Genomic DNA, 15922 nt, shown 5'->3' with positions numbered 1-15922 from the left:
TGTTGTGAGAGCTGTGGGAGAAGGACCCGGGGGTGTTTGTTTATGAGAAACTCTACATGAACCATCATTGTGAGCCTGCAGCCCAGAAATCCAGTTGTTTCCTGGGCTGCACCCAAAGCAGTGTGGGCAGCAGGGTGAGGGAGGGGATTCTGTCCCTCTGCTCTGCTCTGGTGAGACCCCACCTGGAACATTGCATCCAGCTCTGGGGTCCCAGCACAGGAAGGATATGGACCTGTTGGAGTGAGTCCAGAGGACGGCCATGAAGATAATCCAAGGACTGAACACCTCTCCTTTGCATAAATATCAACCCAAAAATGAAAGACTTATTTAAAATTGGAGATGTGGTAGATGACAGCATCAGCAACATATGTCACTCAGCATATGAATAAATCAAGTCCCATCGATGGCTAATGAAAGGCTTTTCAATATGCTTAACACTAAATTACTTTTGATTAAAAAGCTTAGTGGAGAGACAAATGTAAACTATAGCTAGGTGCTCTCACATTAGACAGTTATGTGCTGAATCTAATTTGAAATGGATAAGTGCTAACACATTTAATTTCCTGCATACTCAGTGAGACAATGTTCGCTTTTTTTTTAAAACAGTAATTTCGAGTGAGCCTTTCAAAGTGCTTGAGTCAGCATCACAGCAAGAGTGTTTGGAAAGATGATCATGCAAATGGAACTTCAAGTGATTTAATATGCTCACTATCACAGGTAGATAGCTTGATCTATAGCATACTTAGAATGATGGAACAAGCTGTATACATCAGTGGTGTATTTCAAGCTGTTAGTATTCTCAGCAAATAATGTTTAATATGGGTTTATCTTTAGTCTGGAAAACTTACCAGAAAGTGTGATGAATAACAAAATTATGGAAGCAACAAAATAAATGAGATTAGATATCTGGTTGTAATAGCAGACAGGAGAGAGAAAATAAACTGTCTGGGTTGCACTGTAACTAGTTTTGAGCTCTTTATGCTAAATCATGTCAGAACAGTGATTTCTTTTGATTATTCCTCATACTGGAAACTTGAAATCTAAGAAAAATAGCATGTGTGGTACTAGTCATCACAGAAAGGAAAGCATATAGCTATGTGGGAAACGATGCAACACTGAGTTCAGGGTCAGTCAAAGAGGAGAAGCAAGTACCTCACTAATAGGTGAGGTAATGGAAGTACGGAAATAGGCAACTTTATACTAGAAAAGGGTGTTTCTTAATGGAAAAAGCCTTGAGGTGAAGGCAAGAAATGCTGTGCACTGATAAAAGCTTTTTAAAAAAGTAGACTCTGTAATCATTTTCAAAAATATAGCTGATTCTCTTTGTGATTGTTTTTGCTCAAGGGTTGCATTCCAAACAGATATTGCATTCTAAACAAATTAATAGGCATGTATCCTGTCCTAGCATCCTTTTAAAACTGCCAGAAAGCAATGAGTATGCTCACTCTTTACGCAGTGGCACTCCCACATTAGATATTGCCCTCTCTAGCAATCAGTATAAAACTTGCCTTTCAAAAATTAAATGGGTACCTGTTTAAAAAAGGTTGTAGTCCTTACAGCTCTGAAAGTCTGAATAGGTAGATACTATTATTTGCACTTTTGGGGGCACTTAAAATGATTTTGAAATATACTGATATTGCTAAATTTTTCAATGCAGATTTATAGTTTGAACATAACTGATATTCTTACTTCTGTTCTGACCAGACTTTGGCCACAATCTCTGTGATGGCAGCAATCTGCTATCTGGTTTGGTTGTCTGGCCTGTAGCAAAAAAAGGAACCTCTGGACTATAGTGAGACAGGGTAGCAGCTGAGTAGACACAGGTCTATGCTGAACTGAGCAGGAATAATAGATTGAACAGCTCCAAACCCACTGGTTTATTATGATTTTTGTCCCTGAAATTTCTGCTCCAGATAACTTTTATTGATAACAGTTTTTCTTGTGTTTTAATCTGGTTGCAAGGAAATTAAAAATATAACTAAATAAATATGTTGAATTCCATATTATAGAAATTACTGAAAAGTTTACTTTGAGAGGAACCCTTGGAAATCACCTCGTCCAACTTTCTATTGAAAATGAGGCCCTGGATTAGTTTATGTAGGACTGTGTCAAGCTGAGTCTTCAGTGCCTCCAGCAAGGAAGATTCCACCACTTCCATGATTTAATTGACACGGAATCAAAGAACAGTTGAGGCAAGATGGGATTTCTGGAGGTCATCTGGCCAAACCCCTTGCTCAAACAGGTTGCCCAGGACTGTGTCTTCATGTGAAGTATTGGTTTTGCTATATCCAGATCAAGTTTCCCCTGAAGCAACTTGTGTATCTTGTATCTTCTGGCACCTGTGCATTCCTGTGCAGAGAGTGACTTCATCTTCTCTGCATCTGCCCGTCAGCTACTGGAATACTGTCATAAGGTCTCTGCTGAGCTCTCCCTTCTCTAGGCTGAGCAAATCACATTTCTCCAATATTTTTTTGGTATATCACATTCATGAGTCCTCTAATCAACTTTGTGGATCTTTGTTGGGCCCTCTCCAGTTCTTCAGTGTTCTTCTTGAGCTGAAAAACAGGATGAAGTATTCCAGGTGTGGTCTGACAAGTGCCAAGAGGAGTAATGTCAGCCCCCAAGCTGTTGAGTTACCTTTGACTGACACAGTCCAGGACTCTCTTGTCCTTGTTACTGTCAGGGCACTCTGCTCACTCAAGCTTGCTGTCCCACAGGGACCTTCCTAGCAAGGCATTAAGTCCCCAGCTGAGCAGTTAGGTATATCACCAGACTCATCCATCTGTCTGATTTTAGTCAGGATATCTTCCCAGGTTCTCTTCCACCACTCTTTACTGCCTGCATGTGGATCTCATGTAAGAAAGATTTAAAATGTGTTGAAATGGTTGAATTTTTCTAGTCCAAGGGAAATAAAAAATAGTGCTCCTGTTAAAGGTTTAGAAAAAGGGATAGGTATGTTATGTCATGATGTAGTAAGATTCCTGTCAGAAAAAAGATACCCCAAGCACAAACTGTACTAGAGCCTGGCCATTAATGAGGAGTCAACCTGAATACTTAACCATCCCATCTTTGAGGAACAGATGACATGCCATGCTGTTCTTTTTCTGTTCCATGAATCAATTAAAAATAGGTATGTGCATTTTATCTACAATTTACCTAACTGCTAGCACCTTTTTTTAATTTTAAAGTATAAAAGAAGAGATACAAAAGAGATACAACAGGAGGTACAGAAGAGATACAACCAACTCTCCAACCCATGTGTCAGCCTCTACATTGATTCCATTTTAGTTTATCTGGTGAAAAATCCCAGTCCTTTATGTCAAAATTGATTACATCATACATCTTCTGTTTCTGATGCTCATATAGGCTCTTTAGCCTACTGAGACAAATGTCTGTTTTTCATGTTTCAACACCACTACTGTACCTGTGGAAAAATGTGTACTCTTATTGTGCTCAACCCAACTTGGTGTTAAAAAGTACTCTTTTGTTTAAATTCCATATTGTGGGATAATAATAAATGGACATGTTATTATTAATAATTTTTTACAAACTCTTAGATTAATCCATGCACTTATGCTTTAAACTGCCCTCTATATTTTCTGTAACCGGGAGGAGAACACCTTGTTATCAGGATAATGCAAATAGTAGTGGAAGAAACTATAGTCTGTACTTCATTTGCAAAAACCTTTAAAAATATGAGCTCTGCATTTAATAGAAATACAAGAAAAAGTTAACATTTGAAAAGGAAAAAGTAAATGTAATACATATTACATGAACATATTGTAGTTGTATATGTAATCTGAAATCAAATACTTTAGAAGAAAATATGACTCGAGTTTGTAACAAAGGCTGATGTTTATCAGATCAATCTCTATTCTGTAGCTGACTATGAATTCTCAGATAGCTGGGTAGTATTTAAGAGAGAAGACATCATTGCGTACCGCAAGAAATAAGAGGTGGGAATTAGAAAAAAGTTTTTCGGGATGGGCTGTGTACTGTGGTTTTAGAATAACATAACATCCCTCCACAGCACTTTGTTTTCCCACTTCTCACCACCATCGAATAGGGTGTGCAGGCCCCCTGCACTGCACGCAGCTCTCACCAGTCGTTTCATTATCTTCTGCAGTAGTGCTTGCTCAGCTCACTGCTTGCATTGCAGTAGTCGGTGTATTACAGGGGGTTTACAGGCTCATTTGAAACCTTTTCACACACAGTTACACCAGCAAAGGTACCCCCGACCCAGGCATTTTTGCTGCAGTTTATGAGATTTAAAAGCATAGGATTGGCACAGAAAGATACTCTGGGAGACTGGGATTGTGGACCCCCTAAGAGAAGCGAGTCAAGACTGAGACAGGATGAAGAGCTGAGATACAGATTAGCAGCCTAGTTACTATAGTGATGAAGAGGAGTGTTATCTTGAATGTGAGTGTCCTTTTCAGTGCTTGACAAAATAGGTGCCTTTTTCTAAAATAACAATATAATTTGCGAAAGAAAAAACAAAAAGGCAAATGTGTAAATTGAGTATGCTGCTTTCTGTCATATGCATATTTATTTCACAAAGCTGCAATGGTAATAACCACAAACAGATCTGGTACCAAAAAAAAATCCCTGTAAATAGGTATACAGGAGCTGTTATATCAATGAACTTACGACTTGTTAACATTAATGTTTTCATGTAAATTGTTTACCTGGCAATATGTGGAATAGAATCTGTAATAATCCTGTTCTTAAAATCACCTCCCAGTTTCTGTTTTCTTTGTAAACATCTACAGCCCCTTTTGTGATATAACTCCCTAAAGAACTGCATTATCAATTAACTTGCCTGGCTTCATTTCCCAGCTGTACATCAGTGTCATGTTATGCGTTGAAATGTCTGTCTTCATACATTTTCCTGTAGGAAATAAAACCAAAATGATATTTTTTGAAGCCTAACTGAGAACCGATAAAACAGACATATAATATTTTCAGTACTGCAAAGAGAAAACTCACATTTCATACTGATAAAAATCCCTTCTGTTGAAAATTATGAACACTCTCTCTGGTAATATTTCCCAAGAGACTTTCAAATTTCTGTTCCAGTATTCTGTACTGCAATGCATGTGTTAATATTATTTTTTAATTATTTTATTGTATTGGATGTATTTCAAAGAAAGCTGTTTGTTACCATATAGGATGTTCCTCATAAAGATTATTTTCTTTCATAAAATGATTGCATGTTTTAGCCTCTCATCATCATGACACTGTTTAATTCTGCATTCTCCTTTTTCAAAAGATTTCTCACAGATTTGAATCCTCACTTTAAACAGCAGAGTTATCATTACTCAAAGACCTACCATCATGTGTGGAACATTAATGCAGGTGGTAAAAACTGATCTATCTAATGGGTTAAATCTGCATGAAGGAAGAGCTTGGAGAGGGTGTTGCAACGCTAATTCAAAGGAGGTAGAGGTGGCTGGCTGAGGAATTCCAAGGTCCTCCTCCAAGGCAGTGCCCTGCATGTCCACTCTCTATTCCCTGGCTTGGGAGACTGATTTCTGCAGATTGAAAGCTCATGTATGTACAATGCTCATTTAATCTTTGGCTGACTTGCTGACACTGCTGACAGAAGGGCAAGTTTGAGCCATCTGCAGTGGTCATGTTCTGGTGGACAACTTTGCTGTAGGATCTGATCTGAGATGGCCAACTCATTTCACACAGATTACCCAACAGCCTCCAGACAGGGCAGTGCTGGTTGTTACTGACCTGGGCTAGATTCAAGCTAGCAGTTAAAGCATGAAAAGCTCCATATGCCAGTGTGTCCCCTGAGCCATTAGGTGACATATGGTTTCATTCTCAGAAAAATGATGCTAAGCTGATCTGAAATTATGTATGCAAAGGTTAAAGGCGTCTTTTGCCGCACCTCACGGGAGCTTTTTACAGATATTTATATCACAAGGGAGAGATCCATAGTGTGGAAATTATAAATCCTCTCATTCATTTAGTATGCCCATTCATATTAAATTGAATGAACATTGGTATCCTCAAATGACTGGAGAAGCCTTTAGGCCTTACAGTAGTTTTTTTAGCTTAGGTTTCTTGGTGTGTTTTTTTGGTGTGTGTTGTGTTGTTTGTTTTTTATGGTTTGGGGCTTTTTGTTTTTGTTTTTGTTTTTTGAGGCTGGTGAGAGTAAAGATGTTTGCACATTTATTTGTTGTTTTCATTCAGCTATATTAATTGCTTATGAAAAATATGTCTATTAATTTAGTTTCTATCTACAGTTGCCATGTGTCCTGTACAGAATTCTTGTATAATCTAGCCAACAGAACTCCTAAATCTATCTTTGCTGCTTTTAGCTGATAGGCACAGCTGAACTCCTGTTTCTGTACTGCTCCAAAACACATTCAGAAAATCTTCTGAGAAAATTGTCAGAGGTGGTTGGAATATGCTATCTACAATTGAAGATCATGTTGAAATTGTAATTTCTTCCAGACTATAGATAAAATTTAAAATATTTAATTTTCTTTTCCCATTTGAAGGAGTCCTGGTATCTAAACAACACAGACATCAGCTTCACCTAACTTACATTTCACACAGTCCAGCAGAAAGAAAATCAGTAGAGTCTTTTCCCTTCACTCACCAAATATTTTAGAAATCTACTAAAATTGGGCTTTAAGTATACGCACATTTAGAATAATGTGATCTCATGGATAGGTCTTTATGCCAGTCAGAAAGACACCAAGTGGGAAAAAAACCCAGGTTCATTTACACCTATGGCTAGATTTGCAAAGAAATAATTCCACTGGAAGGAAACAGAAGACTAGGAGAGCTTAGGATCTGTACTCACAAAAATCTGGTCACTGATAAGACTTCCAAGACTTTTCCAAGAGAAAAGTCTTTTTCTTCCAAGAGAATTGCTTCTGTATTTACCCTTACTAGTTCTCACCTAAAATGCTTATGGCATAGTCATTTAAGTTGGAAATATGGTACAAAACTTGAAGCAGGCCTGGTGATTTCACTGAGAGTTTTGCTGTGTTTTTATTCTCCTCACATTTCCTTCTTCTTAGTAAGCAGTGTAAGTGCAGATACTACAGTGGGCATAGGAGACATGTCATTATTAAACGGTGTGGGTCTACAGCTGTTGCACCAAAGAAATGTTACTTCTGATGCCCCTAAACTTTTTGTTGTAAATATGTCTCCAGAAGAATAAAATAAGATTGTTAAAGGAGGAAAGCTACACGTGAGGGCATGCCTCAAGAGGAAGCAGGGAATGATTGAAGTTTCAAGAGAAAGCTATAGGAGAAAAAGTCTTTTATAAACCACAGAGAAGCCTGGAGCATACTCTGTGGGATCTGGAGGAAGAGATAAAACCAAGGAATAAAAAAGTGTTCACTCATAGAATGATGTAAGTTACCAGGAAAAGAAGAAGTGGTTGTAAAGAATAAAAATATGTATCAGACATTTGCTAGAAATGAAGGTGAGACAGATTAGGAACTAATTTTGAAAGAGATCCTGTCAGTATATAAATTGGTTTATAAGCAGCATGAATGGAAAAGGTGTTTTTAGCCTTTATTGCAAGTAAGAGTAAAGAGCATGTATTTTAGTAATTAATTTCCATATGCTAGTTTTGTAAACACATTATGCAATACTAATTAGTCCAAAATTTGAGCTGAAAATTTTAGACCACCATGGGCAACTACTCAAACTGAAATTCTGGCTGCTGGAATGATTCTGAGGACTGAGTATATGAAAGAGCCCATACTCAGTGTATTTTGCTTTACTTTGTTTTTGTGCCATGTCACTCTTTTATTCATTTTTCTACTCTATGCTAACATGTATAATTAACAGCAGTTTGTTCTGTTTTGTTTTTCTCCTAGAGCAGTCTACAAAAGCTACCACTCTGTGTTTATGTAGCTCTCTTAATCATAACCATGAAAAGGGCTGCTACAGAAGCTGTCATGAGCTGGTCAGGGGTCAGTGCTAATTAACAGAAGGACTTGTAAGAGGAATAGTGTGACTCTGAGATCAAGGTTGGGATGTTTGGACAGAAAAGAGCTAGGCAACACTTTGCTTCTTTTAGTGTGACGGCTCATAAAGCTGCAGAGGAGGAAGCTGCAGTAGTAAAGATGAGGATATGAAACAGATGTGTTAGGATTTCAGTAGTGATGCTCTTCAGGCAATGGCCCTCCCAGTCTGCTGCTTGATGGGTGATAAATAAGGAGTGAGGGCAGATAGCTCAAGGATCAAGTTCAAGGTTCAAAACTGGGTCCAATTTTTCAGTTGCTTTCCGTATTTGAGTAGATTCAATTTTAAGTGTAAACTAGCACACTTTCTCTCAATAGAAAAGCTGAAGATATAGCTGGGAAAGCAGTGAGAAAAACTCCAAAAATTTATCTGTTCGTGGGAGACAGAGGAGAGTAGTCACTTATGCCATTGCCTGAGTGTCTTCTGAACAGAAATGACAGCTGAAGATCATTTTATTAAAACTCATTGTACTGTCCCAGACTGATTTGTATGTCTTCTGTGGGAGGTCAGGGCTGTTTTATCCCAAGGTGACAGTTTTCCATAGGGAAAATTAATAATTTACATTCAGAATCTAAGCCACAGCTGAACTGTGTGAGCCTAAAGATTACATATATCTCTGCAGAGTGAAGACCAGGATCTGATATAAAATTATTTACATCAACCATGCATATACAGCTTATATACAGTGAGTCAGGCTTTAGCAGGTGATTATTCTCGCAGATCTGCTCTGATATTTGCTGTTTTATAGTCCAGGCCTATAAATCTTTGCCACTTTTTAGTGTTTTGCTCCTTAGAGAGGCTCTTTTTTTTTTTTTTGACGTTACGAGCTGATATAAATTTAACCATAATTATGGATGGAACATGAATTATAAGCATTTTAAAGCCTCTTAACTTGATGTAGTTAAACCAACATTTGAATAATAAATAATTATTTTATGCAGTGAACCAAGGTTTTTTTCATTTGTACGTCTATTTCCAATAGGTGGCACTCCAATAATTTCTGTAAATACTATGCTGTTTAAGTCTGAACTCTTCCAAAAGCCAAGGAATCTGCAAATAATGAAAAATTGATTTGTAATTTTTTTTTTTAGACATCATACAAAAATTTTCTGTGTTTATAAATTATATGTTCAAGGGTGAAAACTAGGGAAATAGCAGAGGAAGAGAAAGAAATTTCTGAAATTGTTTGTTTATAAAATTCTGTGTAATGTGTTATGGCAATTTTATTTTGTATTCTCCAGTTATCTCCCAAAGCTACTACAGTCTTTGCCCAGGGTGTCTGGAGTGCCTGGCATGGAGACAGCTATACTGCCTGTGATACTCTGGAGTTTGATTCCACAAAGCAACGATTCTTCTGGCCCTTAGATGAGCTACTGCCAGTGAGAGAAAAAGGGAAAAAATAGAGCTGAAAGAGATTGGCTTACAGGGGAGCACAAGAAGTAATTGTGATTCTGGATTTACCTAAATACACAATAATGGTAAAATATTCTGAGCATGATGATGTGGTTGCCCCTAAAGCTGAGCTGACTCCAATTCACTGCCATTCTTTGGCTGAAGAATAAAGCTAGGGAGAAATCCTGGCAACACTGAACACAATGGCAAAGCTTCATTAAATTGATAGAAGCTGAGATTTTACTTTGTAGCATTTACCGTCCATGCATCCATTGTTGTTTTTTGTGATATAGGGAATAACAGAGCTTTGTGGTTCTGAATGCTCTCTAAATCTAGTTTTGCCAAGAAAATAAGTGTGTGATCTTCACTTTATATAATGAAAATTTGGTGACTCAGGATGGTTGTTCCATGTGCCCAGTAGAGTAACTCACAGTGCAAAAGCCTGGGGCATCTAATTCCAGAAAACTTGATCTGCCAAGCATCAGTAGTGTTATGACTGCAAGCTTGTTGTGTTGCTGGTATTATATGTATTTCACATGGATCTGTATTTTTATTCAGGATAGTCAATCCTGCACAGCAAACCTTTGGTAAAGTGAAAATAATATCTTGGTGATTTCTTAGTTAATGGATGCTATTTTAGACATTTTGCCTGTCATTCTGGGCAACAGCTCATCCTTCATTCTCCCCAAAAGTTGTAAATTTGAAGGTAAAATACATTTTTAGTTAACTTATAGTATAGTAACAAACATCTAACTTCATTTCCTAAGGCAGTTTGTCACGGTTAATAGAGGTTGCAATCAAAATTCCTGAAGGGCAGAAGTAGGGGTTTTTAAACTAAACTTGCTGAACTCTGGCAGGACAAAACAGGACGTGGTATTAATTAAAAAGTCTTGTCATTGTGTAGAGTTAGTTTCGTGTTGCAGTAAATGGCACAGGGCTTGACTTCACTGAAAATTTACCTGGAACACAGAGAGCTTTATCCTATATTCAGTGAATATTTTTTATTTTGATGGCATATGGAAACATCAGTACGCATACCAAATACATAAATGTGCATTGTCTTATTGTGAAGAACCGTTTATAAGCCCATATTAAAGAACTTTTCTGAACATTAACTGCAGTGTAGAAAGACCTCTGTTTTTGTCAGCAGCTCCTTTACTATGCCCTTCAAATTGTGTTTGGTCAGAAAATCTCACTGCCTTTTTGTGCACTCTGTATTTGTTTTGATCAATCTGTCAAAACAAGTGACAACAACACTAGACCTAGACTGTGAAATATGCTCTATTTTTAGGTTTCTGTAAAAGGTATATGTCCTGTGTAACAGCTGTGGAGGAAAGGTATCATATGGAGGGATTCTAATTGTAAATTGAACCACATAATTTTCTCCACCCCAAAATTAGCAATATAAGGTTAGACAGATTGGATTTCAAGAGCTATGACACTTTTCCCTCTGTTCCAGTTTACTTGTCCTTGTTTCATCTGGAGTGAAAACAAGCATGTTAAAAGGCAGTATAAAGCAGATAACTTCCATGAACAAACAAGCATCTTTTAGCATCAGGAGGGTTCAAAAAATCCAGCTATTTATCATGTTGCATATTTGTTCATTGCCTGGTGTCAATATGATATCAAAGCAATATGATCATACTTGTCAGGCAGAGAAGTGAATTTCTAGCTGTGTCTTCCTGGTGAAAGGTTCAAAGTTTTAGCTCTTCTTTTGCCTCTTTTTCTAATCCTTTTGCCATCCTGAAAGGACTAAGCTTTGGCTCATTTGATAATCTGCTTTTCTTAACAAACCTGAAAAGTGGCTGACTGGACTTCATAGACTAAACCTGACTTTTCCTTGGTTCTGACCAAAGTGGTTTCCACATGCTGGCTCTCTTTGACAGCTTCAACTGAGGATTTAGGAATCCAGCAGATCAGCTATGTCATATTTAGCTACAGGAGTTTTGGACATTACCACTCCCACCTGCCCATTTCTCCTTACCAGCTGCAGGTTACTGCATTTCCTAGCCAGGATGATAGAATGGAATTTACCTCTGTACTTCAGTTATCCCAGGTCAAGGACTCTCATTTCAGTGTAAAACCTTCACTCTTGGCTTAGGCTAGTTCACCAAATTGTACTTGTGTGCTTAGATGGGCTGGGAGCCTGGGAGCCAGGAAACCGGTACCAGTAATTAGATGTTGCAGTACTAAATCTGCCAAGACATCTCCGTGGGAACCCTAGAACACATCAAAATTGAAACTTCTACCTTGTGTTGCACCAATAGAGCAGTTTCTAAACCACAGTGCATTTATTTTTAACTTCTTGAAAAAAAAAAGTCATATTTACGCTTGAATTCTGACTCTTTGCTTTCCTTTTGCTTTGGACTCATCAAAACCACCAATATTTAGCTTGTAATTTGGCTATGAATAAATGCGTGAAATCTTAAGTGGGCAAAATCTATATGCATAATTGTTAAAATACTTTTGCTTGTCATATGCTGTATTTAGTATTGGTATTTGGTACATTATTTTTAATATACTGAATATACAGACAATATTTTGGTTAATTATTGCTCAGCATTTTACTTTGTTCACATATATTTATATTTTTTATAATGTCTAAACAAAGCTAATTTTTAACAGAAAGCATGTCTTGCGTTTGGTTGTATTGAAGATCTAAGGTATACGAATAGTTGTTCTAAAGAAAGAAGGGTTGGGTGTTTTTTAAGATACACAGTTTTCACAAATACAATTTGACATGAAATTTTAGGATCTCTTTTGGATTTCCTCAAAAAAGCAATACCATGTGTGCTCTGGGAGTTATGTAGTATGATATAACAAAATCTTTTTTCAAGGAGTAGGTAAAATAATGTCAGTATATTTCCTGGCAGTTGGGGAAAGAGGTCAATTAAAGCAGGAATTTGGTTATCTGTGCTTATTAGCCTATCCCTAACTAACAAGGCAACAAGCTCTTGAGTTCTGGGAACTGAACTACATTGTGTTTAACTCTTTTACCCTGTGAGAATTGCACAGCTGCATCTTTTAATGATGCTTCTCTTTGGAGAGAAAAAAATGTTGAATATTGCCAGTACCGTCCTTCACAGTTTCTCTTTCAGCTCTGTCTGAAAAGCTTTCTGCTTTTACTTATTCCCTTGATTCAAATTTTATTGAAATCTCAGTTCCTTGTAAATTGAGATCTCAAACTATCTTTTCAATTTTATCTAGAGGAAACATAAAGCTACTGAGAATGACTGTTCCTCTTTCTCTTGTCACCCACTCTCAGTAACTCCACAGACAATGAATTATTATTTTACTCACTTGTGTGGCACCTTTGCTCTTCTAGCTGACAGAGATATTTATGTCTTACAGTGTGACTTGGAGGTCATTAATACTGGACTCTGAGAATCTGCCAATGAACAGAGAATTTTCAAAAGTCAGGGCTCCTTGCGAGTCCTGTTGATATGATCGAGAATTTAATCAGTGGAGATTCATTATGAATTTTCTGGATTTCCTTTGCTGCTAGAGGTAGCCAGAGAAAGACTCAAGAGTTCTGAATCCCTGGAAATCAAGGTCTTCCCAGTCAACCTTCAAAGCCTTGCCAGAATTACAAAAAACAGGGCAGAAAAGTTTAGTTTCAAGGTGGCTGCTCATCCTCAGGTCACATGACTCAATGAAAGAAGCATGGAGGCAACATACCACGGTTGCATGTTGACACCTGGCAGCATAAACCTGGAAGTAGGGAGCTATACATTTTGTGTGTGAATTTATGATGAGTGCAGGGAAATTGCTTGGTGTGGGTGCAGCAGATTGCCCCTGGTGAGGGCTGCCATTAGCTAATCTGAATGTGAAGGTCAGCACGCACCTCTTCTCTGCTGCATTTCCAGTCCCAGTTTGACTCATGTGATGTTTCACTGTGCTCAGCCAAAGGTGCTTGCCCTGGGTAGCCAGGTCTCCCTAATCCAGCAGAAACCTCACCCAGGAAAAGTCTGGCTAGAGTTCTCTGGTTCCAGAGAATTGCATTAATGTCATGTTTGCAGCTAACAGTTTGACTATTTTACTTAAAATTAGCACTGAAAGATCTTGCCTTCAGTTTCCATCGTCCATTTCTTTGTGGCTTAGACATGCCTTCTCTTGTCTTGGAGCTACTTGGGAGCACTGAAGAGAAACATTGCCTCGTGCACTGGCCAGGGTTTGTCCTGTGACTGTCCTCCTGCTGCAGATGATTGAATTTGGAATTGACATGAGAGCAGCCAGCAGTTCTCAAGTAACTTCAGTCAAATGCCATTTCAGGGTGACAGAGAAGAGAAAATCAAAGTGCCTCTAAATTCCTGTCCTCAGGGCCCTTTCCCATGTTGCCAGTCACAGATCTACTGGTCTGTTGCTGCTGCTCTCAGTAACAGAAGGGCAGCTTCAAGTAGCTGGGGAAGGCTATGAAAAGTGGGCTCAGGAGGTCGCTTTATCTCTTAGCCCTGCTAGCAGGGTGCCAGCTGTGCAGGCAGTTGCTGGGGCAGTCTTCTGTCTCACATGGCCTTCTTGCACAGATCTTTAGCATTTGGAGAAGATGATGGAGCCCGCCCTGCCCTGCTCCCCAGTCACCCTCAGTGACACAGAATAGAGGAGTTAAACAGGTCCTGTAGGAAAATGCAGAACTTATTTCCAGACTGAGGGAGCAGAAGCTCAGCTTGTCATGCCAGGGACTTGAATCTCCCTTCTTTGTCCTTACTCTTCTGATAGACCCCCATACCCTGCATAAATACCCCCCATAAAAAAATGGAAAATAAACCAAAATAAACTTTTAAAATTTTTTTGCTCTGTAAGCAGCTTTATTTTGTGTTTAGTGTTTTCCTAGAACCTGTGTGCCTGAGTTTACTGGGGATATGCTGAATCAGTGTTTTACATTCCCTAGCATGGTTTTGCTCTCTGATGTATTCCTCCTATAGCAGGGAAGCAGCCAGGTGAAATTGTTCAGAACACCAAATATTAAGAAACCAAAAGACAGAGTATGCTTACTGTGTTGCCTCCAGATTGGAGATGGTGTATTACAAACTGACATTTTCCTAAAATTGAGATTGCAATTGCTGAAGCGTTTGAAATAGTATGCCTGCACGTACTTCTTTTTGGAACAAAAACTTTATCTTTAGCTGTAATTTCAGTCTCCTATGTGGAAGGCTTTCGTTGTTTCAGTTATAATTGATTTAATGCTGCCGCTGGAAAAACCATGTTTCCTGCAGGCACAATTTACATGTATATGTTTAACTTGGTTTACATTTTAATCAACATGTTAATCTGGAGTAATTTGGAGCATCAAAAAACCTTATTTCTTGCTTTTATTTCTATTTTTTCCAGTGATTAAAAATTAATTTTCTGAAACAAGTGTTCTAAGCAGAATTTTCTTGCTAGGAAATATATATATGTGCAAGTCAGGAATTCCTCTGCAGCATAGGAGATACAGCTTTCAGATCAGCGACAGATAGAGATTTCATGCCAGACCAGAACAAATCTCCTGAAGCCTGTCTAGAATTCAACAGAACTGACTAGAATTCATGCTAGAAGGCCATATTTTTCCCAATTCAAATTTTGATTTTTTTTCTTGACAGCATAAAAACCCCCAAACTCCTCTGTTCAAAAGTCCTGCAGCCTACCTGTGAACTCTTGTTGCTTACTTGGCAGCAGAAATACCAGATTTTCTTAAGGCTAGTTGAGGACGTCAGCCAGAAGAATTTGCACTTGGATGGTAGCCTTTAAAAGTGAAGTGCCAGCGATTCCAAATAAGAAAATACCTCAAAGTAAAGAAGCACAGATGGAACTAGGAACTGTAGCTGCTCAAGTTTACTGGCTTTTGTTGAAAATGGTAGCTGAAATCTAGCAGTATTTGGGCTAGTCAGTATCATATTTTTTAAAACTAGCTTGCTGGGAGAAATGCTAGTGTCATTGTCAGGACTGGCTGTGTTCCCTGGTGATTCCAGGGTATGTAAAAACAGTGCCCAAGTTAAACTATAAATATAGCTGCTAAAGTAGATCAAGGCATACTTATTACCTGCATCCTTAATCTTTGTAGTGATACATTAAGAGAGTGCTGTCAAAATCTCTGCAGTAAAGCTGTAAGATATATCTGAAACTACTTTAAGATGTTCTTCAAAGGTGCCCTGGAATAAAAAAACCAACCCTTTAGGTTTTGAGGCAAAGGAGTATTTTTAACTGCATCCACCAATTAAAGCAATTAAACATCCCATGGGACAATAGTATTTTGTCTGAACATAGTCAAGTGTTACATATTAATTACTTCTAGGTGTTGCTCCTCATTATCTGTAGTGACCAAAGGTAACCAAAATTAAAATAAACAAAGCATGTACAGAAATTGTCTTCACCAAATACATACTACATTATTTTGAAATGGTTCCAAAGCGGCTTTTTATAAGTTGGAAGCACTGAAATTTGCCTGTGATTTAGGCATAAAACTTTTCAAACATGTGCACTCTGTTAGTTTGTTGATGGACTCATTCCACAGTCCTCTTGTACATATAATAAAGGGGTCATTAGTTCTGGG

General features: G+C 38.1%; 2 long non-coding RNA genes across 2 annotated transcripts in view; both read left to right on the top strand.

Annotated features, from left to right (window-relative positions):
- Positions 1–15922, top strand: part of LOC125319851 — a 75314-nt gene that overhangs the window by 22252 nt on the left and 37140 nt on the right. The gene's annotated exons all lie outside the window — the stretch shown is intronic.
- LOC125319852 lies at positions 182–5209 on the top strand. Its single transcript, XR_007200919.1, has 2 exons — positions 182–717; positions 2010–5209. It is a non-coding gene; the product is annotated as an uncharacterized LOC125319852 (long non-coding RNA).

The sequence above is a fragment of the Corvus hawaiiensis genome, chromosome Z (genome assembly GCF_020740725.1).
Source record: "Corvus hawaiiensis isolate bCorHaw1 chromosome Z, bCorHaw1.pri.cur, whole genome shotgun sequence".
Taxonomy (NCBI): Eukaryota; Metazoa; Chordata; class Aves; order Passeriformes; family Corvidae; genus Corvus; species Corvus hawaiiensis.
Note: the sequence above shows the minus strand (reverse complement) of the source record. Positions and strands in the feature narration are given on the sequence as shown.